The following is a 23,530-nucleotide window of genomic DNA, read 5'->3' as shown; positions in this document are numbered from 1 at the left end:
GCTTGCCCTTTCCTGGGAGATGGGTGTGTACGCACGCCCTTGAACATGGGGCGGCACCTCTGGAGCTGCGGGCTGTGCAGATGCACTGCCATTCTGGAATCGTCTCTGACTTGGGCCAGGTGTATCCAACCCAGAGGCCAAGGCAGTGACAAGGCCAAGACAGAGGGTCAGGACAGCATTTAGAAGGGCTCATGCTTTGGGTCAGAAATGCCAGGGGGCCACCACTGTGTGTTTGCCCACAGCAGACCCCACCACGGTTACAGACAGGGATGCAGACATAACACTACAAGCATATCCATCAGGAGTCAAGTCATGGGGCTGTCCCCAGGAGGTCAGCTCATTAGTGTGGCTGGCCAAGGCCATGCTGGCCCTTAGAGGTGGCTGCTCCAGCTCCAGCAGCGACTCTGTGGGCAGGAAAGCCCGGGTTCTGATCGACCCACAGGAGACCACACTCGGGTGGGCCCTGTAAGTGAAGCCCTTTCTTCCAAAATGGCCACTGGATCCAATTTCTCTCACTGGGAATCAAGGCAGCATTGCAGGTAACAAACGTGTGAACAGACAAGCCAGCTTCCAAGTAGAATCCAGTTACATAAACCCCAGAGGGCATCTGGTCACCCATGTAGTTCTATCAGTGGGCAAATCCAAGCCCTCTGGAGAGGGACAAGTACTTGCCTAAGGACTGCAAGACTCCCAACCCAGCACCGTATCCAAGCACACACCAGACCATGACCTCCCAGACTCCTGACCAGCAGTGCCCACCTCTTGCAGCTAGCAGGCAGAAGACAGGAGAAGATCCATCGCCAGCCACCCTTGAGCCATTCCTGGACCTCTCAAGGAAGCTCCACCTCTGAAGTAGTTCCTCCTTCCCATTGGCCCTTCAACTCCTCCCTCTAAGCTCGTGGAGGGGGGGGGTTTCTGTCACATGTTCAGGCTGCTCCTGGTGCCTTGACAAAAAGGTTTTCAAAATGAGAAGAATTTAATATTTCATCATTATATGCAAAACAAAGCAGTCAGAACAGCCCGGGGCCTGAGCAGCTGCAGGTAACTGAGGATGGGACAGATGGAGAGTTTCTGCACACATCCTGTCCCCTGCGGAGCTTCCTGGCCCCAAGTGAGCTTTATTTGTCCGTGAAGGTGAACGTACAGGCTGGCTATGGGGCCAAATGCTCCGACTGAAGCAGGAAGCAATCCGTCTGCAAACTCAGGCCGGCAAGGGGATAGTGGGGTGGTGCAGAGTGAGCAAACGCGCCTGCGCCCTAGAAGCTCAGGAGAGGCCACAGCAAGCCAGAGAATAAATGCCCTGCCTCATGTTCACTGTGGAAGGAGATTTCAAGCTTGTGAGTCCACAAGGCAGTTAGCATGAGAATATAAAGTCATCAGAGTTCCCCAAGGTGTGCATGTCAACTTTCATAGCTTTCTATGACAAAAGGGATCTGTGATTAAATAAGTTTAGGAAACACAGGATTAAAAAAAAGTTTAACAGGTTTCTTTAGAAGAAGGATTTCTGAAAGCTTTGGAATGCTGATGTTCACTGGGAATCTCTAAGAAGGAAGCACAGAATGGGACATTTTCCAGGATTATTCAGTTGGCCGTAGGCAGCATAAACAGAGCATCTTAGGAGACTCTACCCCCATAAGGCCTTCTGAAATGGAGTGAAATCATGTCCAAGGAAGTTCTGAGAAAGACACAAGTGCTCACAGGAGCCGAGTTTCTGTGGTTTTGGGTAACATGGCCTCCTCTTCCATGCAGCCTAAATTCCCCACCTGGAAATCTCCAATGAGTAAGGGAAGCACCATGCCAAAAGCTTGGAGTCCAAGCGGACATGTAGAGTGTGAATCCAGGCCTGCGTGGGAAGGAAGTCACCTGGAGTCCACAGGGTCTCCCAAGCACTGAAGACCCTGGCCCCCTGCTCAGTGTCCAACACCCCTGCCCTGCACTTCCAACCTCTTTTTTCCCCTGGTCACTAGTCCTTCTGCTCTGGTTACCAGCCCCTCTCCCGCTCCTCCAACCACTTTCCCATGTGTTCCTTACACAGCTATCCCTCAGATAAGGACACAAATCTTATTTGAAACAACAGAGAAATCTGTGCTACTGAAATGGGAGAGTTCCCTGATCCCCCTGGCAGGACATGCAACAGGGGTGTAGCTCACCTGTTCAGTCACTGCTGCTGCTCAAATCCCTTATGGGAGGGGAGCACACAGGCAGACAGGTGCAGGAGCCCAAGTGGGCGTGTGTTACAGTGTGCCCTTTCAGCCTTGCCGTCTGCGGAAGGCTTGACTGTCAACCAACTCAGTGGACCCTCTGCCTTTCTGCAAGGGCAGAGGACCAGTGTGACAGCTTCCTGTATCCCGAGCTCTGGTCCAGCATCCTGGAAAAATCAGGCCACACACGGACTTGAAGGATGAATGCAGGGGTTTTATTGAGTGGTGGAGGTGGCTCTCAGAGGGATGGATGGGGAGTCACAAGTGGGGGATGGAATGGGAAGATGATCTTCCCCTGGAGCCTGGCTGTCCAGCAGCCAAATCCCTCTCTGACCGCCCCCAACCAAACTCCCCTTGGTGTTCAGATGTTCCTCCTCTTCTTTCTCTGCCACGTCATTCCACCGTTCTGCCATCTGTCTGTCTGCTTGTCTCATATCCTCACCTACTCTGGAGCCTGCAGTTCAGGGCTCATATGGGGTACAGGATAGGGAGCATGGTGGGCCAAACGACAACTTTTTGGGGATGAAAATGGGCATGCCTGTTCCCATTTAGGGCCTTGGGTATCCAGGCTTGAGGGTGAGGCCTTTGCCAGGGAACCACCCTCTTCTACCCAGTGTTTCGGCCTCCTGTCTGTGTCACTACCAGATTCACCAAGTCAAAAAAGTGTTACAAAATCTTGGAGACGAACAATGCCCATCTTGGCTCCACTGAAGAGTAGACTGCATTGAGCCCAGGACTCCTCAGTCCCCTTCACACCCTTCCTCTTGTTAATGGAAAAACCAAACTCTGGTACTATATTTTAAAGAGATTTATTCTGAGCCAATATGAGTGACCATGGCCCGGGGAAACACAATCCCCAGAGGTCCTGACAAAGGGCACCCCAGGCAGTCATATTCCAGTTTGGTTGTATACATTTTAGGGGGGCAGGAGTTACAGGCAAAGACATAAATCAGTACATGGAAGGTAGACATTGGTTTGGCCTGAAAAGGCAGGACGTCTTGAAGCAGGGGCTTCCAGGTTTAGGTGGATTAACGGATTCTTTAACTTGCGGTTGGTTAAAGGAGTAAGGCTCTGTCTAAAATTGGGAGTCAACAGAAAGGAATGTTTTAAATTAAGGTAAGGATACTATGTAGTAAGACTGATGGCCCGCCGGCTTGACTTGCAGTCCTTGCCTTGCATGGCCTTAGATCTTGTTTATAATTTGGCATCTTATTGCCACAAAGGGTCTGTTCCATCCGTCTTAGGATCTCTATTTTAGCATTAATGCTGGTCAGTTATGCCTAAACTCCAAAAGAAAGGGGGTATAACCAGGCGTGTCCAGCTTCCCTTCCTGTCATGGCCAAGCACTCAGATTTTCAGGTTTCTCTGGGGCCCTCTTGGCCAAGAGGCAGTCTGTTCAGTCAGTTGGGTGGGCTCAGGGTTTAATTTTTAATTTACAGTTTTCTCAGTTCTCCGTAGGAGTCCAACTCAACCTCCTCCTTCCCCAGGACTGGGATGCCTTATTTGCATCTTCCATCAACAAACACCCCTTGCTCCAAAGCCCCATCTCATACCCTGAGCAGTGCTTTGCTCCCCAAACATGCCCTGAGGTCAACCAGTCCCCTGCAGGGGACCCAGGCAACCCCCACCTTCAAGTTTCAAGACAGTCTACTCTAAAAACAGCCTCCTGGCCCCAGAGCACAGCCAAGAAAACCTGGATATGCCAAACCTCTTCCTCCCTCCCCGCCCCACACACACCATCGTGCAAGGGCAACACTGGCCTGCAGCCTCTTCCCTCGCACAAGAATCAAACAACACCTACAGCTGAGCCACAGCAAGTGCAGCTTGGCTCATTCCAATCCTACCTGGCCCTCCGCTCATCCGTGAACACGGGCCCATCCCAGACCGTACTGCTCAGCGTACTTGCTTTTTCTCAAGTGATTTGCTCCTTCTGAGGTTTCTCCCCCTCAGGCCAAAAAGAAGTAAAAATAAAATTTTAAATCATATATTTTGAGTTTCCAGAAGATGGGTTCTGGAGGTTTGAAATGTTATAATCCTTGAAATGCAGCTACTTCAGCCACCTCGCTTCCCAGAGGAGCAAACTCAGGGTGAGCGGGATGAAGGAGCTGTGATTCTCAGAGGGGGGTCTATACAGGGAAGTTTTAAAAAATACCAGATTTTATCATTGTGGACAAATGAACTCTTCTCATAGATGTGGTTCCTAGACATGGTTTTATGTTAGCTAAGCTGTAAGACTAGATTTAGAGAAAAACAAACAAACAAACAAAAAGGCACCAAAAGGTATTTAAATAAGGGAGAGCTGGAACAGAAACAAGGGACGCCATGTACAGGTACTGGGCTCCCCCTTCTCTCCCAGTCAATCCTCGCGCACAGGGCTCTGACCCAGCCAACCTCATGATATCCTGCATTGGCCATACCCAGCCATAACAGAGAACATCCAGGGACAACCAAAAACTCAGGAAGCTTCTTTTCCCCCCTCAGTTCTGTGGGCTCCTACAGCCCTGTACTCCCCAAACCCATCACCCCCATGCTTACCAAGCAGCTGTCGGTTCTGTCTGCCTTTCCCACACTGAAGGCACAGACCTTAGTCATTGTATCCCCAGCCTCCTATGGTGGGCCTAGGACACATTAATTAATTTATTAATGGAGGTGGGGGAGGGAGAGAGAAAGGGAAGGAGAGAGAGGATAAGGAAGGGAGGAAAGGAGGGAGGGATGGAGGAAGGGAGGGAGAGAGAGGGGAAGGGAAGGAATTAGAGGGGAGGAGAGAGGGAGGAAGGTAGAGAGGAAAGGAGGTGGGGAGGAAGGGAAAGAGGGAGGGAAGGCAGGGAGAAAGAATCCAGCCAGCCACCCCGACTGGTGAGACACCAGCTTCCCTGGGTTCCACGTGCCCCTCTTCTCCGGGGCACGTAAGCTAATGTTCACAGGTCTTCTAACACTGGGATCTTCCTAGCACCCCATGGGCACCAGTCCCAGGGACAAAACCTAGCTGGGGAGCCAACACCGGGGGTGAGCCATCCCTGCAGACCTTTCTGGTCTGGCACTCTGAAAATGGCCCACTGTGACCAGTACCCATTCAAGCTAGTTTCAGCAGAAAAGAACTTATGAGGTCACTAAAGCATCCCATGGTGCCCAGAGCTGGGACCCAGGAAAATTCTAGAACTGAAGATGGGTTAAGCCACAGACACTTCTCATTTTCATACCTCCAAGCTCCTCACAGGTGAGCCACTCTGCCCTTCCAGAAGCCCACCTGTCAGCAGCTCCACACTAGGTACAGGGCTCTGAGGCAGGCCCTGGGAGCCCACTCAGATTCAGAGACACGGGGTACCTGTGGCTGGCAGGCACAACCCTCCTACCCTGCCCCCAGCAGGAGGTGGTTGTATGCTATCTGCAAATTCTTACCCATCTCATCTCTCTCCCAGGCTGCGGCTGGTAACACCTCCCTCTCCTGGCCCAGCTTGCCTAGCTGCCCTCACCTTGACAACCACAGAAAAGCCAAAGACTAGACACACGTGCACCACACTATTTACCTCCTGCCTGTGTTTGCTAGGATAACCCCACATAAAACATAACAAGGCCACAACAGAGATGCGACACGTGCCACGTACCAGCTCCCCGCACTGCTCAAGGAGGAAAGGCACCTGGTGATATTCTGCAGTTCATCCCCCGCAGCACCTGAGCACCCTTCTCTCTCAGCATACATCCCTGCCTGCTGGGGGAAAGCCAGGGACCTGCATGAAACATCGGCACGCGGCGTCCCAGCCTGTGCAGTCGTCATGGACGACAGGAGTTCAGGGGAAAGTGCAGGGCCTGTAGACCATGTGGGCTTCAGGAATTCAGAGAGCTATCAGAGTCCAGGATGAGTTAGGGAAAGGAGTTTACAAAACAGCCTTATTTTGGAAAGGTTGGTGCTGAGAAGCGGTCCTTCCAAATGTTGGAGGCAGTCAAAGCAAGGGCAAAGAGATGCAGATGGGACAGAGACAGTACCCAGGGAGGGGACAGGGAGGAACCACCTTCCTGGCCAAGGCTGGTGAGGCACAATCTTGCACCAAGGTTTAGGGCAGGGGTATCCAATCTTTTGGCTTCCCTAGGCTACGTTGGAAGAAGAAAAATTGTCTTGGGCCACATATAAAATACAGGTGCCTAAACGTCATAATGTTTTGAGAAAGTTTACGCATTTGTGTTGGGCTACATTCAAAACCATCCTGGGCCACAGGTTGGACAAGCTTCGTTTAAGGGAAACAGGGACCAACTGCTTCCTCCTCCCACTGACTTGTAAGCTGGCATTTTCTCCTTCCCCTCCCCCCACAAATGACCACCTTTCTCAAAATAACTACTTTGCAGCCCTTTCTTGAGGGGCTTTTAATGACTTTTGAAATAAGCCCGGAGCTACAAATGCTGCCTGGCCAATTTACTAGAACGCTTCACCTCCCCAGACATTTTTTCTAAAATGACTTTCCTTCTTCCACCACTAATAGAGCCTTTGGAGCAAGGGGCCTTTTAGTCAACAATTATAAGAAGTTTTAAAAGTCACTTTTAAAAGGCTGTCATGGCAAAGCTGCTCAGCTATTTCTCTATTCCTGAGGGACTGCCTGGTGGTGGCAGGAAGCAGGCACCGGCGGGAGGTAGGGAGGTGGGGAGCAGCCTTCATCCATCACGCTGCCGCGACAGGCCCTGGCACCCGGGGGTCCTTGAAGTGCACATCTGCAGCCCGGCAGCACTGGCATGATTTATCGCAGGCAGGTTGTCGCCTTCACCTGCTCGGGTTTCTCCGTTTTCTGGCTGCTTCTCCTCTCACCGACCTCCACATATTTCTGTTCCTTGGGCCCGAGGCCTGGTCCATCCTGATCCCACACACAGGTGCCCACCGCTGCGACTTTCCTCACTGTCTCTAAACCAACAGCTTCCATGCCTGTGTCTCCAGCCCAGACCCAGAGACCAACTGCTTTCCAAGCATCTCCTCAAACTCAATGTTGAAGAACACATGTGCTTATTTCCTCCCAATCAGCTTCTTCCCAGCCTTCCGTACCTCAGCCAGTGGCACTACCATCTCCCCAGGCCACAGGCCTTGCCATCACCCTTCATTCCTCTCTCTCTCCACACCATGTCCCAAACCAGTTCCATCCATGAGACCAGTTCGCTTCACCTCCTAACCACGTCCTGAATCTGACGCTCTACACCACCTCCGCTGCTTCAGCCTCCTGTAGCAGGCACCATCTCTCACCTCCACAACAGCCTAGCCTCCTTTCTGTCTGCCTCATGCAGCAGCTAGGGAGGCCATCCTGCAGCAAGCATAACCACCGCGGTGTGCCGGCCCCCCAGCCAGCCAGGGCCTTGACGCGAGTTCAGCCCAGGTGCCGTTAGGAGAACCCCTTCCTCCTCTCCAGGTTATCTGGGGCTGGAGAGACAAGAGGAGGCATGGGGGAGCCAGACAGTACCCATTTCTCTGATCTCCCCTGAGGGCTCCAGTGGGACAGAAGCAAGTTCCCACTCCCAGGCGAGCTGGAGATGGCAAGTGGAGACCCTCAGTCGCTGCTCCTTCCAGCCAGCAGCCCTGTGCTCCCTGGTCAGAGCCTGGACATGCAAACACACCTCCCACTCCCCACCCCTTTCACCTCATCAAAATCCGAAATCCAGCCCATCCTTCCTCTCTCAGCTTACTGTGCCCTTCTCAAGGGAGCCTCCTGCCCCATGGACCAAGTCAGTCCTGAGCTGTCTGAACACCTGTGCCTCTCCTTCAGAGCCCACTGCTGCTAAGTAATATGTTAACCAACTGGATAATGTCTTTGTGTTGAACACCTGACTTCCCTGATGGTCTTTAGCGTTTGTTCTCTGCCTAGAGGTACCATCATCCCAGCCCAAGCCTCTTCCTGTTCTGTTTATTTCTGAAAATAGATTGCTGTACCTGCAACTTTTATTCCTTTGGGGAACCATCCCTTCTGCTCTCCTTGTGGTCCTGTGGGACTACCAGTCACTGTTTCCCTCCTCTAGCCCCAGACTCTCGCCACGGAGGTGGGCGGCTGTGCCCAGCTGAAACAACTACAGTGCCACATCTCACCAAACACAGTAACTGGTATAGGCGTACACAACTTAGCAAGGCTTCTCATTTCCAGGTGCAGATACATAGGTGTGGAGAGGAGGCTTGCTTTCCACTGACTGCCAGGCTGAGGCCATGTAAGCCCGGAGCTGCTAGCAGCCATTTTCCCTGACTACATGAAGGAAGCTCACCTGCAGTAGGGGGAGAATTAGACTCACACAGAACAAACAATCAGGGCAGAACCAAGAGAAGGGGGAGAAAGACTATCATTTGTTTTGCTGGATCTGACCTTACCTGAAAGCAGGCACCCCTGAATGTCTCACTTTGTGAGTCAAACAAACTTTTCAGCTTGAGAGGTTTGCCTGTTGTGTACAATCAAGAGTACTGATGAATATAGCTTTCTTCCTGAGACACTCCCCAGTTTCACCCACATACCTGAACAAACTCACCTCCTCCAACTCCAAGCCAAGTGTCTAAGATGTCTGAGATCATAGTCTGCATGTAAGAGCTGGCTAGGCGACAGAAAGGTAGAAGGGAAATCACAGTTGGGCCCCGCCTCTATACTTCAACCCAACTCCCAGGGATACACCTCCCAGTACAGGCTTTTGTTTCCCCACCTTAGGAAGCTTGGAATACAAGAGCCACAATTGTCATCTCCCCAAGTCCAAGAGCACCTCCTGGAGTCCCAGACCGTCCCTCCTTCTAAATGGGAAAAAATCCCTGGAAACCCACTATCGACCCCACCCTAGGTGGCAGAAACATGGGGGCAGAAACGTGGTCTTTCTGGGTGGAGTAAGGATGCCCCTCTGAGTTGTACTCCCACCCACTCTTCGTTTCTTCAATAATTGTGTGTTTAGTCCTTACTTTGTGCCAGGCACTGTGCTAGGCACTGGGGCTACAAAGACCCTCATGCCAAACTGTCTGTTGTCTACCTGGTATCAGTAGGCCTCTTTCTACACCCTCTTCCACATCCCAGGAGTCCCGTATCAGCAGGGTTCCAATTAGAGTATACCAGTGAGAGGCACTCCTGTGAGATTTGGAGGGCAGAAGAGAAAGATAAGCCCTGACTTTCAGGTGGAAGCTATGAGCCAATGAGTTGAGGCTCCACCAACGGCCTCCAGGTTTCCTCTGAGAATCTCCTGCTTCAAGGCTGGAGGCAGTTGAAATCCTCAGCTAGCTTCCCATAAGATGCTTACATTTCCAAATCCTGAATGTAGCCTTTCTGAATTTTGCTTAACCCCACCCCATCTCCAACAATTGGATAAGCCTCTAAATCCCTATATTCAACCCCTTTCTGCTCAAAATGCCTGGAAAGGTTCCTGTTCTCCATGCCCTAAAGGACCTTGGCCTCATCCTGGATAAACACAACAAGACAAACTCTCCCCACAGTGGCCCAGAAGAAAAATTGGGTCTCTTCTGGCACTTTGGAGAAAAGCCTTGCCTGGTCACATTGTCCTCAGGGCCTACCAGGATACCGCACTGCTGATACAGTGCAGTGCCCACTACACCATAGCAAGTCAGCACAGCCAATGACTGTATGGTCATTGAAAACTTGGCAAAGCCTTATAGGATCACACCAGGCAAGGATAAGTGAACTTAGCCTAGTGGGTATACTATGACTGAAAACACACACACACACACACGGAGTAAAACTGTATCTCTGACCCCTAAACATTGAAAGGGCAGGATAGAACAAGCCATGAAATAGTCTGACTCCTTGTTGACTGATCTGCATGATACCCAGAAAGGGGTGCAAGGAAGTCATTTATGCCAGACCCAGTCACCCACTGTCACCAGTATGGAACCCTCCTTGGCTGGGGCTTTGACTCTCTTCCTGACTCTCAGAACTGCACATGTGGGGACCCTCTTCACAGCCCCTCAGGCAGCCTTCTCCTAACGCCACCTCTGTCTTAGCCCCAACCCCACTGCCTCCTTGGTTTCTTAATTCCCTCTGCTTGCCCCTCCCAGAATCCCTCTCTTGGCCTCCTCAGTCTTCAGACTCAGTACTCCTTCATCCACTTCACCCACCTCCCCTCATTTCCCAGCCCATTTCCCCATCGAGCTTGACAGCCAGGCCCCTAGGGAGGCAATGAAGGTCCCACATTCAAAAATGCACCAGACAATCATGCCCCTGCTCTGCTAGGGAGTCCACCCTAGGCATAACCGCATGCGCTATTATGCAGAAAGGGCCTCCGCCTCCACTCCCTCCTTGAGCTGCATCACTCAAGAGTCCCTTGAGCTCTCCCAACTTGGCGTATGCCCCGCAAGGAAGGTGTGTGCCATGCTCCAGCCTCAGAGGGTAGAGAAGAGGGAGCAAAAAACCCAAGCTCCCAAATGTGCGTATGAAAAGAAATGCGCAGCAATGTGACTATCGCATCCAGAGTGCTGAGATGATGGGGTTGTTTCCTAAGATTCCCTGTTATACATGATCCTTTCAGTAAAAAGAAGAGAAACAAATAGAAAGAGATCACATGATCACTTAAATCTTCCTGAAGGTTTGTATGAGTGCAAAATTAGCCCAGGCAGCACTGTGGGAGAAGAATTTTTCCACACTCTCCTCTCCCAGATAGATGTTCCACCTCCAGGATGTCCTGTGCCCTGCTCTGCTCAGTTCTCCCAACAGGCTTGAGACTTCCACGATACTATTACTTGAGCGCCATTTTGAGTTTGACCTGTTTGGAGACTGTGGGTGCAGCCCCTCACCAGCCCTCAGTTCCCTGCCAGACTTCTCAGCTCTGGGTCACTGCTCTGAATCTCAGTGTCATCAACTCTATGTGGCAGAATGTGCAAACTGAGTTCACATCACAGTCAGGCTGGGGCCAGACCCCCAACCCCCAATCAGAAGGTTCCAGTTCACCAAGTTGCCTGCATCCCCATGTGTGGGACACCGCCTAATGAAATTTGCTGGAATCACCCCAGCCAATATTGCTAACTTTTCTTTTATTTCCTATTCTGAAAATCTGTCAAACTCATCATCTCTGGCCCGCAAAACAAATTTATTTTTTGAGTCATGTAGGAAAAAATTGAAGTTGAAATGCTGTGAGGGTAGAGGCTTTTGTCTTGGTGTCAGGCATCTGTGAAATCTAATGGAGTCGTTCTCTGACAACATTATCTGTGTTTGGTTAATTTGGTGGAGTAGACAACGTCCTCCATTGAACAGAAAGAATAGAATGCACAGTCCTAGAAAAGCAGAGAGTTGGCCCATCGTAGATAATTTCCTTCTACTATTCATCCTGCAGATAGGCACTCAATTACAGAGGTGCTCATAGGTACACTTCCATTCATTCTTTTATCACCTTGCAAATGAAATAGTCATTTTTTAAATAGCATGAGCAGAGATGCATGTCAGTAAACAAAAGGGCAGGCTTCCTTATCACAGTATATTTTGTCCTGATTATTTGTTCTTCTATCTCACAGAAAGCTCTGCATCTAATTCAGAGGTTTGGCCACCTCTTGCCAACTTTTTCTTATTAATGCAGCCCAAACTGGGTTGCTGATGCACAGTAACAGGAGTAAACCCTTCCTGAGTTCGACGTTCAGGGGCCTTGGCCCAGGGCTGAGTGGATAGAGGATAGGAAGTGCCCCCGCCCCTGAGAATCCACTGAGTGCTGCTGGGTGGTTACTGGTACCAATTGCTGGTATTAGCTTCTGGTACCAATTATGCTGCCCCATAACTGCTTATTTTCTGAAGCGGTACTTGGAGCAACCTGGATGGGGACACCCTGCTGTGCATAAATGGGAAGACAAGTACCCCAGACGATCCTCCGGGCAGATGCCACCTAAGGGAGCCCAGTCTTTGCAGAGCCCACTGAGTCAGGGCGATGCCCATAATCATGACTGAAAGGACTTTTGAGGATGCTCCAGGGAACATTTCAGGTGTGGGCTGTCAATCACACCCACACTCTATGAATATGCATAAGTTTGATGGATATTCATAAGTATCCCAGCAACCTCAAAGTTCCTCCTTACAACAATAGCACAATTCCTTTTGTTGTTAAACAGCCTCTTCACATTAAGTGGTCTGCTGGGTCAGAAGAGGAGGCTGGGAAGGAAATATACATCTCTCCTCTCTGTTCCTCAGTCTCCCAGCCAGCCAGGGCTAATATTTACTTACTGTAGCTAAAATGCTTCGTGCCTCAAGGGCAAGCGGCTGCTTTCCAGATGCAAACGTGACCCCTTGAGTGCTGCTCACCTCACCCAGCTCTATATAGGGAGACTGTGTTCAAACTGTATTTCTGTAAATAGAATTCTACTTCAGAGAGTTTTTCCTTAAAACATTCTTTTATGATCAGCTTAGATGGGGTCAAGGGGGCTCCTCACACTTTAAATGGAGGACAAATGGCATAATCAAAAAGGATGTTCTCCAAACAGATGTTTAACAGCACAGGAGGGCACTCACATTTCAGGAAGCCTGTGATGCTGCTCTTCTCCCTTGGAACTCTGTTCCCTCTCTTTCCACCAGCTGAATTGTGCCTCTGATAGTCAGTGAGGATGCTCTGTAACCAGCAGAGCTGTAGGTATGTGGGCCGTTGAGGCAACACCCTGGAAACCAAGAGGTCTTTGGTAAACAGGATAGGGCAGGGAGAACGACAGGTTACCTCTTGAAGCTGAGATGGCCAGAGGGTCATGTCCTCTCACCGCAAAATCCAAATGGAACTAAGGGAGACCCAAGTCACACATCTAGACAGCTTACCTTATGAGTGAATCTGGTCCCTGATGGTAGACAGTGTCTTCTCCTCATGCTTAGGATGGTTCCTTCTGGGAGAACCTCCTTGATTTCCAGCCTGAGTCCTCCCTGCCCTAGCCTTCCTGCGCTCAGCTTCCCAGGCACTCGGACACTGCCTTCTGCTGCCTTGGATGTTTTTCTACCTCTGTCTCTACCCACCAGGCACTACGAACTCCTTGAAAAAGGAGGAGTTCGTCTGCACAACCTGAAATAAATCCTTGTTAGATTACACACAGAACTTCATGTTTCTAAGGCATGAAATATGAAATCCTCAACTGAGGCTTTATTTTGTAATATAGTCAAATATTTTATTTTTCCCCAGAATTTAAACTTCTATTAAAGTTGTCACTCCAAACTAGAATGCATCTTTTAAGACATAGTACATCTCTAACAGAACACAACATGTGGCTTTTCTAAGTAGCCAGGGTGCTGAGAGTTCGTGGAGCCCTCGGGGCTAGACCCTGGGAGGACAGACAGAGGAGGGGAGCGTCCCGGGACAGAGCAGGCTCAAAAGAATGAAGCCATGTTGTTCAATCTGGGGAACATCTGGTGAAGCTCAATCTCCAGTCCTGATAGTCCAAGTCAATTAACTGCTACCAGATATGACTCTCGTCATCTTGTCCTCCAACCCACCCACACTTGAGGGCTAGTGTGAAGCAGGAACCAAGGAGAACACCTGCAGCTGGAAGTCCAGATGTTAAGGGACTTCAGTGTGAACTTCGCAGTATTAAAAATAAAATCAAAAAATTAAAGAGAAAAGTTAAGTATGCTGTCTTGGCTTGTTTCCTTCCGGATGACTTTGAAACCCTGATAGTGAAACTGAGCCTTCTGAAACGTTTTCCCTCGCATCTCCCCCAAAGTCAGCGAAAGAGGACATCCAGGAACAAGCCAGCTGGAATTGTACTCAGCTGCCCCTCCATGCCTCTGTGCTGGAAGAGAAGATGGAAAAACCCAGAGCCAACCTGACAACCCAAACACCACAAGGGGCAAACGTACCCTTCACTCACTCCCCGCCCCTCCCCCCACCCCTCCCCCACCCCTGCACACACACAAAACACAACTGAACCTGGAAAACAGAACAGAAAAAGGAATTCAGTGAACTACCAGGACTGTTTGGTCCACAGGACGTGTGGTCACTAGCAGCTCAATCTGCTCACTTCAAGGGCAGTTCTTTTGGACAGGTTGTGTGAACTTGAGTATAAGGGCCACAGACGAGAGGGCTGTTTCCTAGTGGTAGGTATAATAAGATTACCTCAGGCCAGGTGCGGTGGTTCATGCCTGTAAACCTAGCACCTTGGGAGGCCAAGGTGGGCACATCACTTGAGGTCAGGAGTTCGAGACCAGCCTGGCCAACATGGTGAAACCCCATCTCTACTAAAAATACAAAAAATTATCCAGGCATGGTGACGCACACCTATAATCCCAGCTACTCAGGAGGCTGAGGCAGGAGAATTGCTTGAACCCAGGAAGTGGAGGTTGCAGTGAGCGGAGATTACACCACTGCACTCCAGCCTGGGTGACAGAGGAAGCCATGTCTCCAAAAAAAAAAAAAAAGACTTCAGAGGGTAACATAGATGCTGAAGGTGGTGTGGCCAACAGAGGAGTGCAGGAGTATCTCGTGCTATCCCCAAAGCGTTCAGTCTGGTGTGTCCTGGCATCCCCTCCTGGGCCTGCACCCTACTTTCAGTAGAATTGGTCTCAATGAACAAGATCTGGTTTCAAAAGCTCCAAGAAATAAAGTCTCCCCCAAGTCAGGATAGCACCAAAAATGGAAAAAATAAAAAATAAAACAAAAAGAAAAAAAGAATGTTGTGTAGAAATAAATCCCAAACTACCATGTGCCAGATGAGACCAGTTCGCAGAGACAGAAGGAAGGAGTAGGGACCAGTGTGAGGACTATACCCGAAGAAGCCAATGCCACGCATCCCACAGCTGTCAGTGGCTGCACGGAAAATGGAAGTTACGACTTCTGCCTCTGTGTGAGGTCTTCCCAGCCTGATAGTCCAGATCGGGAGGACATCACTGCCTTCCAACTAGTCCAGAGGCATTAATCGAGCACCTGCTATTTTCCAGGCCTGGTGCGGGGGTCTGGGAATAATATCAAGACTCACAAAAACAGACCGAGGCTGCCCTCAAGGCATTCTGGCTCAGCGGGGGATACATTCAATACACAATTACACGAAGAGGAGCAATGCATTGATAGGCGGGACAGGTGCTTCAAGGCTGTAAGGCTCTTTCAAAGGGTACCACATGTGCCACAGACTCAGCTCATTCTTGAGAGCAGGGAGAGCCTGGGAATGACACCTAAGGACCTCCTCTGCATAAAACCTGTCCATGCAGGTCTTCTGGCTTTTGAGGATCTGACTCCCAGGGCCATCACTACTAGGGTTGCCCCTTACAAATGACACCCTGAGGCTGGCTCAGAACCTCCAGGCTCTGAGAATCCTCCAGTTCTTCTCACACAGCCTTCCCAGGAGCCTGTGTCCAGCTCTCCAGACATGATGGCTACAGGATTTGTATTTCGAAAATTCAGTTGCCTTTCCCATTGCCTCATGCCAGATTAATCAGCCTCAAACACCACCTTTATTTCATCATTCTGAAACTGCATTGTTGTCTGTGGTAATACCCAAGGTCCATTGTCTCATGCCAAGAAAATTAAGGACAGGGACACATACAAGGCGTGCGTTTAGGACTGGGGGTTTAACAAGCAAAACAAAGAGAAAGGAGAATAGCTGTCTCTCCTGCGAGACAGAAAGGGGCCCCTGAGTGGGAATTCTGGCCCACAGTGGAGTGCACCAGATTTTATGGACAGACTTGAGGAGGTGGTGTCTGATTTACATAGGGCTCAAAGATTGGTTGGACCAGGTGTGACATTTACATAAAATGTGGGGAAACTGACTGCCCCACCTAATCTTATTATGCAAATGGGGTCTTTGCCCGGCCAGCGCCATGTTGCCTGTTCCTTACTGTACATGAGACTGGCAAAGAGAAGGAAGATGCAGCCACCATTTTGAACATGCCTAGTCCCAGGTAGTCTTTTCCTATTGGCACAACTGCTGGCATTCACCTGTGCAAGCTTCCAGCTTGTCTATACTTGCAGCTCGATTTTACAGGCTCCTCTTTGTTAGAAAAGAAAATTATTTGGTGGCTGCTTTTCATTAAAAGGAAAACCTTACCAGGGGCTCCCATACCCTCACTATCTGCCTAAATAATTTCTTAAGTCCCATATCAATTGCACTCCTCAAAAGTGCATTATTTCCAAGCAGGCACTCATGGGCCTGTCCAGCTCTATTTCCCTTATGCACCGAAACAAAACCTCTACTTTTGATGAAAAAGCAAAAGTTATTGAGTTCTGATATACACAGCTGTCACACTTACCCTAGACCTCTTCATAATCCATTTCCTTTTCACCACTTCCCCCATGCACTTTGAGCTCACTTCCACCTCAAGGTTTGGTTTCACACCTAGCGGGCCCTCTCATATCTTTATTCTCACTGCCTTTCAAGGCTTGCTCAGGACTTGCCTCTTCCATGTAGCCTTCCTAGATTGCTCTCATAAGTGGGTGTCTAAAATCCTATCCTGAACAAAAGCTCCTTCTGCAGCTTCCTGGGTATACCCTGGGACTCAGCCAGCAGGATTGCTGCCTGAGGCATTCCCAAGAAGCGTGTCTTCCCCACCCAACACTGAGCCTCCTTGGGCCTGGGAATTCCTCAAACACAAATCAGCAAAAGGCCAAAAACTAAGAGTTTATACCTGACGCCACGCAGGGCTAAGGAGTTTTAGATTTTTTCAGGTTTGGCTTCTGTACTTTTAATCAAGTTTACCTTCACCTTTGGTGGCTTCTCTTCCTCTGCTCAGCCTCTAAATATGGGAAGGCCCTAAAGCCTGGGGTTTCCAGAACTCTGCCATTCCCCATCTACCCTCGCACCCCTGGGGAGCCCATCCAGATGTGCAGTTGTAAATGTCACGTCGGTGCCCACAGCTTCCTTGTTTCTATCACAGGCCCAGACCTTTCCCCTGAGCTCTATCCTGGGTCGTAGACTCAAGATCCTCCTCCCCTGTCTTCACTTGAAATGTCTCAACATGTCTGAAACTGCACTCTTAATAACCCTTTTAATTCCCACCTGTTGCAAAATTCATTTCCCCCACCCAGGCCTCTTCATCTCAGTAAAGGACACCACCAGTCAAGTATCCAGTTGCTCGGGATAAACATCTCGGCATCATCCATATGCCTCTCTTTCCCTCACATTCCACAGCCGAATGATCAGCCACTCCAGACAGCTCTACCACCAAAATAAATTTTGAATTCAACCACCTCTTTCCACGTCCACTGCGTCATCCTGGTTCACTCACTACCATCCCTTGCCTGGGAGGACCCTCTTCAGTGGTCTTCCTGCTGCCAGGCTCGTATCTCTGTGGTCCATCCTCCACTAAGGGGCCAGAGTGGTCACGTCACTCCCAGATTGAAACCCTACAGGGTTCCCAGAGTCTCAGACTAAAATCAGAACCCCTTACCATGACTACAAGGTCCCGCATGATTTGTCCCGTGACACTTCTCCATCCCCAGTTCCTACCACACCCTTCCTATGGGTCTTCCTTCTGGTTCTCAAACACACCAGGCTTGGTGAAGACTCAGGGCCTTTGCTCCAGCTGATCCCTCTACCTAAAGCATTGATTTTTCACATTTCTGCATGATGGGATTCTTCTTGTCATTCACTCTCAAATGTCACCTCCTCAGAGAGGCTTTCCTAGACAACCCGGTTTAAACCCACTCAACCCCGCGTCATTTTCTACTCCGTGTCTCCACTTTATTTTACATCTATGCAGCTATCACTGCCTAAGGCATCTTGTTCATTTATTTACATACCCGTTTATTGTCTGTCTCCACTACAGAATATAAGCTCCAGGGGAGGAGGAGCTTACCTGCCTCATCCACCACTGCATCCTAGTGCTCAGGACAGTGCCTAGCACTTGGGAGGTGCTTAATACATTCATGATTGTTGAGTATTTTCCCAGCTCTATGACATGGGGGCTCGGCTGGTTCCTTCACGGTAGCACTTCTGCTTTGAACAAAGAAAAAACATAAACTGGGCCAAGGTTTCCAAAAGACAGTTCATTGGAAGATAGCTCCCTTTGGGACATCGTGTTAACATTCTGTTGATTGGCTTTCCAGGAAGAACAGACTCTGGCAAAGGAGAGGCTAAGATGGGCCAATGAGTTTCTCAACCACACGCCCACACTCCCCTCCAGAAGTCAGCAGCCTCCTGTCCAGCGCAGGAGAGTCCGCTCTCCTGCACACTGTCCTATAGAAATGCAAACCACGCGTGTAGCTTGGAATGGTCCTGTGGACACATTTTTAAAAAGAAAAAAAGAAACGTGAAATAAATCTCAATAATACATTTTAACCCAACATATCTAAAATATAATTTTTCATTGCTTCAGACAAATAATAAAATAGCATCATTTCAATCAATATAAAACTTTTATTGAATATTTCACTTTTCTTGGTACCAAGCCTTCAAACACCTGAGTGTTCTTTATACACATTGAACATCTCCATTTGGACTAGTCACATTTTAGAGGCTCAGTAGTTACATGTGGCTAATGGCTGCTATATTGAACTGTGGGGACCTAAAAATAACCAAGCTTCACACATGTAGATTCGAGGAGAGCACAATGTCAAATGTAGGATGCATTTTGTTCTCATATGTTTTGTCTTTTTACACAATGCAGGATTTCTTGCCATAAGACTAAAACACAAAAGCTGCATTGATTTTTCTTCTTTTCCCCTACATTTCTGCAATACATTCCTTTGGCTTGCCTTAAATTTGCTGCATGTGTAAATAATGGGCACCAGCCCTTCCCTGCCAAGGAACAGAAGCAGTGTTTCCCCCCCCTCCCCATGGCATTGCTACCATCAGGCTCCTATATTTCCTGGCTTTGAGTTCACCAAGAGACTATTACAGTTTATTAACTGACTTCAATAGGGATCTGTTTCTAATAGCAGAATTAATGAATCCTATAAACCAGTAGCACAGGGTGAGAGCAACTCCATTGCAAAGATACAATATGCTTATTTGGAAATCTGAGCATGTGTAGGAATCATACACTTTCATATTAGCAAATCTCTCCCCTGACTCCTACAACTAGCTTATTGTACTGGGCTAAACACCATGCAACAGGGGCTGGGAAACCAGGGACTGTCACCAAAAAGGACGGCAACAGCCTGCTGAAGTGAGAACGCAAAACCTGACACTAATACTTCTCAGGCTTGCCTCTTCGGGGGGATCCAATGTGGGAAGAGTGAGAAATTTAACTGAATTTGATGCAGTGAGTTTTTCCTGAGGGCTGGCTGGGTCTTCATACAGGAGTCTGGAGAGGAGAAAGGGAGGAATTGGGCAGGATGTGCATCTTCCGGTTGGAGGTTGCAGGGAAGCCATGTGGAAAGTGAAAAGCGGTCTTCCAGTGCTCACCATAACAAGCACGTTGCTGTCTTGGAAATTGAATCGGGCAGGAGTCCCTGGGTGTGGCTAGAGGGTGTTGGTGGATAATCTGTATTCCATGCCAATGCCCCTGGCACACCATAGCAGAGAGTGACACCACCCAGCCCAGGAGCTAGGTCACACTAGAAAAAAGATGATGGAGAAAAACACAAGGGATGGCTGCAGACTTCCTTCTCCTCCTTTCTTTTGATGTTCTGGAGAGAAAAGGTTCAGTTGACTTAGTGGACCGAACAGTTAATCTTGCCCTCACAATAAAAATAAGGGCCAGAGAAGGCACAGACAGTGAAAAGCAGCATTAAAGGCAAGCAGGAAACCAAGCAACTCTGTCGAGAGCAGAAGTCTGTCCAGTCAGCAAGCAGGGATCAGAGGGTGGCCACCATCAGTGCCGTGTTGAAACAAATTGCAGCAATGAGAAAGATAGTTTTAAATTATCTGGAAAATGGAGTAAGAAACCTCAGTGATGAGAAATAACTAGAGTATAGTAAGGGAAATTCTAAACTGTGCCCTAAGTTTTCTATTTTCTTAAATTTTGCTCCAATTTGTTTCCCCTCATACTGCACACATGTATGTGAGCTACGTGGCTTGTTCCAGGGGCTTCTCAAATCCAGCTCACATCAGAACCAAACCCAGGGCCTCACCACAGAACAACTGAATCCAAATCTCAGTGCGAGAGGTCTGGGTATCAATACGTGATTTTGAGGTGCGGCCAGGGTTGAAAACCACCACTCTAGGATAAGACTCGTGGCCTAAAAGGACAGAGATGTGGATACTGATCCTCTAATGGAGAAGATTCTAACAGGTCAGGCTGTTCTTGGAGTCATCAATATGGCGAAAGAGTGAGCTCCTGTAGCTGGAAGGGATCTCGCAGGGAGTGACTACAGCAGAGGAGATTCTTGAACTATTTGGCTAAAGTAGCTTCCAAATCTTAGATACCAAGAGAATTAAAAATCAAAGGCTTCCTGATGATTTTTCTGGAAAGGGTACAGTTTCCATTTCCTAACTCAGGACCTGAGATCTTGAGAATGCCTCCTGCCTGATCTATGTTTGAGAGGTGGCCTGAGAGATTCACCTTGGGTAAAAAGCCTGAGGCGTTCTGAACTATTTCCATGGTTTATGGGAGCAATGGAACAGAATGCTTGAAATACGACTGTCCTCAGAAATGTAAGATGTGGTGTTGTGGTAAGGGTAATTGGCTGGCTCGTGTGCCAGGGTTGGTACACTGGAGATCAGAATTACCTGGGGGAATCTGGTTTTAAAATACACATCCCCAGGCCCTTCCTCCAAATCTACTAAAGCAGAATATTAGGGGTATGGTTTGGGCTCATATTTTTAAATATTTTCCCAGGTGTTTCTGGCACAAAGTCAGGTCTGAAAACATTTAGTGTATAGTCTTCTCTGATCCACAGGTGGGAAAGCTTAGGTGACTGGCCCGCACAACAATATCCTAAAAGCTCTGTCTTCTTGATACAAGTACCCAGAATTGTACAAAGGGCCCCAAAAGGAAGTCCAGACTCCTGTAGGGTTGACCAGGCAATCCCATGCATTATAGAGACCAACAAAGACACTCCAGCCTGACATTTACAAAGACCTGGAGAATCATTTAAAGGAAAACATAATGACATATCTATTATACAATACAGAGGAAGACAAGAAAGACAGAGTTAAGCGGGCTCTGGGCAGCCAGGGAAGGTTCCTTAGACCTTACAGAACAAGTAGGATCTTCAATCATGGACAGGAGGCCTGAGCAAAGTAGCCAAAGACTAAGGGGCTGTACTGAGCACCTTGGAAGCCGACCTATCTGAAGGCGAGGATGCTTGTGAGGCAAGTGGGCTCCCTGCAGTGAGGGCACATGGTAGAGTGGAGGCCTTGCTCTCTGGGCTGCTGGAGCTACTCCAAATATGTGGTTCCCAGTTCCAGGTCTCCAGGACCACCTGGGAAAAGGCAGGGCCTGAGAGTGTGGAGTCAGGTGGGCAGTCTACACTGCCCAGGTGACCTGCTTAGGATGCAGGTTGTCTCTGCTGATTCGGATCCTTCCAAAGTTTGCACAGTCTTGGTTTGCTCAGCACAACTCTTCCCTCCTAGAGATGAAAAGCCCAGGGAAAGCCATTTACAATAGAGATGCTGACCTGGCACTCCACAGGAGCCTGAAGGATGGCACATCAATCGGCTCCCAGGCCCTGCAACTCCCAGATAACCCCCGGGCAAGGCCAACACCACCAATCCCCACTGGACTGTCTAAGCAAGTAAGTGCTGAGAGGTTTGGCCATTGAGCAGCAGATAAAATACTGTAGCTCTCCAAACCCCACGAGTGTCATTCTGAGGGGAAAATAACATTATAGGTTTGTGTTAGGTCATTGGCTAATTAGGTGAAATGAATAAGTAGATTTTAAAAGCCACACTGCCAGCAACTCTTCAGACAGAGGCACTGACCCTTGCTCTCTTACCTGAGCTCTGGAGACTTGGGGGAAAAGCCATGGCACCAGGTGGCCACAGGGAGGGCCTAGCCTCTGGTGCTTAGCTGAAGCTCTGAACCAAACTGGGAGGAAGTGACAGGGAGATCAGGGGTGTAAAGACTGCTGTACTCCAGGCAGCCCCCATTCAAGCCTCCCATGGCTCCTTGCTGCCCACAGATACCCAGGCCCAGGCCCACTGCCTCACTTGCCCTTCCCAGTGGCATCCCCAACACTCCTGGGCCAACCTGAGAAAGCAACACACACATCTAGAAACAAACCCTCATGTTGTGTTGATGTTCACTATCCCACTGTGTTAACCTTTTCACTTCTATTGTTATCTTTTTAAATCCTTGCGACAGCCCTATGAAGCTGAGTCTATTATCATCCCCATTTTACGGATGCAAACACAGAGGCTCAGGTCACACTGCAAGTAAGGAGTGGAGCCAGGGTGTGCAAACCTTGTCTTGTCTGACTCCAAGGCCATGCACTTGTTATAACTAATGGGAGTTCCACTGTATCAGTCACAGTCCGGTCAGGGAAACAGAAACCATGCTAGGTCCTTCAAATAGAGGAGTTTTCGCATAGTGAATTGCTTACCAGGTGCTGTGACAGTAAGAAGGAAGATAGGGTGACCAAAGATTAGGTAATGCAGGAAGCCAATATCTCCCCAAGGGCTGAGAGTCACAAAGACAAGAGAAAACGTGACCTAAACCTGAAGTCTAAGAGGACCGGCTTCTGTCCCAGGAGCTGAGAGCATGGAGGAAGGACCACAGCTGCCCCTGCCTCAGAGACACCCCTAGAAGAAGACAACGAGCAAGAGAATGAGGAAGAAGGAAGGCTCCTCTCTCTTCCAGCCCTCTGATCTCCCGTGGGCAGAACTTGACAGGGAGCCAACTGGAAAGGGAGCCCAGAAAATGCAGTTTGTGGGTGTTCTGGCCCAGAAACACAGAGTGTGGAGGGGCAGGTGAAAGCTGGGACAGAGAATAAAGAAACAGCATGACCTGGCACAGTACTAAGTGCTTTCCATACCTTAAGTCACATCATCCTGCTAATAACCTATGATGCCAGCAAAAATAGTGGCCCCATTTTAGAGATAAAGAAAATGAATCTTGAGAATACACATGACACGTTCAAGGTCATCCAGTAGAATCTGGATTCAAACCCATATCTGCCTGGCTCCTAAGCCCAGGGAACTGGGGGTAAACATGGCAACCTCGTCCAAGAGAACTTCAATCCAAGAATCTCATGGCATGCGGCCCACCTGAATGACTCTCCTTCCACGTGGTGCAGTCCTGTCACACTTTAGGGAACGTGAGCACGGGGGTGAATCACATCTGACCTTCTCACAGCCCTCGGCATGCTCCAGGTCCCAGAAATTCTGACAGCAGCAGCAAGAGTCAACAACGGGCTGTGGATTAACAGCATTTACTCCGCAAGGAGCTTCCAGGACTGGGAACACACAGCATGGCCATGCAGGGGCTGTTGGCCAGAGAGGCAGCCCCATCACAGAGCCCAGCTGCAGGCCAGTACTGAAGGCCTGGGGCTTGCTGCTTTGGGCCACTCCCAATTTCATCCACATCCCAAACTCCACTAGCTCTGCGTGCTACCTCCTT

Source organism: Macaca thibetana, chromosome 6, assembly GCF_024542745.1.
Source record: "Macaca thibetana thibetana isolate TM-01 chromosome 6, ASM2454274v1, whole genome shotgun sequence".
NCBI classification, from domain to species: Eukaryota; Metazoa; Chordata; class Mammalia; order Primates; family Cercopithecidae; genus Macaca; species Macaca thibetana.
The sequence above is the reverse complement of the archived record's forward strand: the minus strand, read 5'-3'. Positions refer to the sequence as shown.